Source organism: Pseudochaenichthys georgianus, chromosome 7, assembly GCF_902827115.2.
Source record: "Pseudochaenichthys georgianus chromosome 7, fPseGeo1.2, whole genome shotgun sequence".
Classification (NCBI taxonomy): domain Eukaryota; kingdom Metazoa; phylum Chordata; class Actinopteri; order Perciformes; family Channichthyidae; genus Pseudochaenichthys; species Pseudochaenichthys georgianus.
In genome coordinates this window covers 45,373,124-45,376,657 of record NC_047509.1, presented here as the reverse complement: position 1 = coordinate 45,376,657, position 3,534 = coordinate 45,373,124, and positions in this window count along the sequence as shown.

Here is a 3,534-nt window from a genome sequence, read left to right as displayed (position 1 = left end):
GTCTCTGTCAACACAGACACCTGTCAGCCCGCACTCTGCTGTTCCTCAGCACCACTCCCCCTCCCTCGCGCTGAAATTATGAATGAAAAGCGTATAGTAATCATAGATAACACGACAGGGTCCGTGACAGTTTGTTTTCATCTGATTTCAAATAAACAAAGTCTTGGTTTTAAGAATATTAAACTTGTTTCGCCAAATTCAGATGATAAAAACAACTTTTAAGCTTGTAAAGGCATAATTACAAGAGGCAATTTAACGTCACAGCAGGCATAACAACAGCCGGTGTTTCTTGTGAGGGTTTCCCCGGGAAACAAACACAATACACACAAATGCGTCACAGATTATTTCGCGGTATTTGAAATCATCTACGCTGCTCGCGACGTAACTAGGAGTCTAGTGGACGGTATCAGTACTACAAGCAGGGTTGGGAGGGTTACTTTGTAAATGTAATCAGTTACTGATTACATGGCTCTGAAAGTAATCCGAATACAGTTACAGTTACGTGTCTTAAAAAAGTAACGTAATCAGATTACTTTTAGATTACTTTTGGATTACTTTATTTTTCCATCACAGATGGGTATGTTTTGGTGAACAGGAGACACAAAAAGCAAAAGGAAACTGAACGTGTTTTTACTGTTTTAATGGATTATCAAGAGCACAACTGAAACATCACATCTGAAACGATGTAACAACATAATGCACTTGTTGGGGATGCAGCTTGGGATGTGAGGAGTGAGGGACAAGGCTTAGAACGGGCGTGTCGCCTTCTGTCCTGCCAGTGTTGGCAGGACATGAATTAAAATGTCGAACTCAGACTTCATTTTAAGGACATTTCGGCCAGGGGTGTAGAGCTATATTTGTTTAAGCACCGGATCGGCAAAACAGGAGAGTGTGTGCACCAGTCTGCCTTGATCTATGTATTCATGTCGGTGACACTCACAGTATCTGCTGCCCACAGCTGTTTTGTAGAAGGAACACCTCCTTCACTTCATGACATCTCTGCAGCACCAGGAGGCAGCGGGAGGGTTAACTCAGCCTCTGAGAAGACGAGCGTGCCGTGCCTTTCACGCACCGCCTTCGTTGTGTTTACCTTCAGAAATAATCATTAGTAAGGCTAAAGAGCGACCGCAGGCTGATGTGTTTTAACCACACACACCTCAACAGACACACGACTTAAACGCAGACTTTTGTTCCTCCATGTTTCATTGTTATCGTTTCACTGAGCGGACCCGCCCCTTTTTTTTTTCAAACGCTCCCTTTTTTGGTCCATCTGCGGCGGTAATAGGTTTTGTGCGCTGTGATGATTCGGCTGTACCTTTAGTAATGAATATTAAATGTTCTGAGGAAATCTTTCCACCAATAATTCCAATAAGTAATCCAAAATGTATTCACTTCAGGTTTACGAAAGTAACTGTAATCAGATTACTCGTTTTTCAAATGTAACGCAAGCTGAATACAGTTACTTGATTTTTGTATTCTGATTACGTAACGCCGTTACATGTATTCCGTTACAACCCAACCCTGACTACAAGTAAGTATTAATTACGTGGTTTATAAATTAATCTGAGGGCCGCAAAAAGAGGAGGTGTGGGCCGCATGCGTCCCGTGGGCCGCCATTTGCCCATCCCTGAGCGAGAGCGCGTTTGTTTTGGATTAGGTCAACCGGATAACTCAAAACATATCCAGGATATGTTTAACTAGATTAGTAGTACAGGCCCCTGCTCCGGATCAACCGGATGTTTTGAGTTATCCGGTTGACCTAATCCAAAACAAACGCGCTCTCGCTAAACGATCCTACGACGCTGGTTATCAAGTGGATCGCTCAAGCCAGCCGTGTCCTATCTAGTTAGGTGCGCGTTCACATGAGAGGGGTGTATTTGGAGCATTCGACCAATCATAAACATGGAGAAGCATACTGACAGCGCAGCGTCATACTTCCTGAATGAAAAGTCAACTTAAAAAAGTCAAGTTAAACTTTAAACATCCATGACTTAAACACTTTATCCAGGATAAAATCTGCAAGGTGAATACAGCTGGTAAAAGTGTTTGAATACGTACATTAACAGGTTTATGATATGCCCCGTCTAAGACACGAGTGGATCTGACTTTAATTACATTTGACTCGAGTGTTTCGTCAACTTAATGTGTTGCTTAAAATAATACTTCTATATACAGTATGTGACACGGTAAGTGTTGCATGGCCAGATACGGCTCGAGAAGCTGACTCAGATAAGGAAATATGTGATATGAATGATAACACATCGACGTCTGCACTCAGTGCCGTGGACTTGAGGCTACGTAATGTTACTTTGATCCGGTTACTTATGTTGTGGCAGATATTTAATTAAGCTTTCTTAACATAATAGTTTAATAGTTATAATAGTCAGATTGCTCTGAAGATGGGAGGTGATATTCTATTAATTTTCACGATCACACAGTCGGTGATTTTGGCCGGCCGTCTTTCCTGCAACGGCAGTTTAAACTGTATTTCCTCCGCACACTGAGCTCTGATTGGTCAGCAGGCGGTTCTTTCACTGAGTTGATCTCTTATCCTGGAACCCTGCTCCGGAGCAGCCTAGCCGCTCAGCATAAGTTATCGAGCCCGCTAAAAAGTGAACCAGCTTCGTAGGACCGGAAATCCCTGAAGTTAGCTTGCTAAACGAAAATCCTGATTCGCAGTACAGGCCCCAGGTTAGCCGCTCAGCATAAGTTACCATGGAGATCTAGCCCGCTAAAAAGAGAACCAGCGTCGTAGGACCGGAAACACCAAGTTTTCCCTGTAGTTAGCCCACTAAGCGAACATTAGGCTTCGTCGTACAGGCCTCAGGGATCAATCCATTTGGAAAAACATGTTTTCATTAGTTTTGTTGAATAAAGATGCAATCTGAGATGTGTTTCTATCCTCTTTAAGGTTTGCATTGCCCAGTCGCTGCCATAGAATCCTATTTTTTTGCCCATTTCAAACTTTTGAAACTCCTAATGCTGACCTAACAACTTGCCTTCAAAAATATCTTCTTCCAATTAAGTCTTTTTGGAGATTTGGAAGATTCCAATAAATTAATCTGGATCTATTTGCTGGAATTATATCTAAAGTATTTCTATTTAGTATTTAAAACATCACTGTCCAAAAATAAAATAAAAAGGACACTTATTCAAGCACTCTTTCTGAATATTAAACTAAATATCAGCTTCAGTGCAAGTGTATCCATAAAGGTTTATTCTAAAGACAGGTTTTTCCGGTAAAATGGTTATTTTACGATGGTTTCTTCCAAATTGTTTATGATAATAATAATATATTTTATTTGTAAGCGCACTTTTCATTTGAGTAAACGAAACTCAAAGTGCAAATGGCTATAAAAAAAACTAATACAAAATAAATATATAATAAAGTAAACAACATAATAAAAACAGTCCACTGTTGTTCTAGAGCAGTGGTAAAAACATTCACGCCACCCAATGAACGGCATCGATGATATGTCAGTGAACCAATAGAATTAAGGGGAGGGTGCTTTCGAGGGACGTGGGTAACAGGGT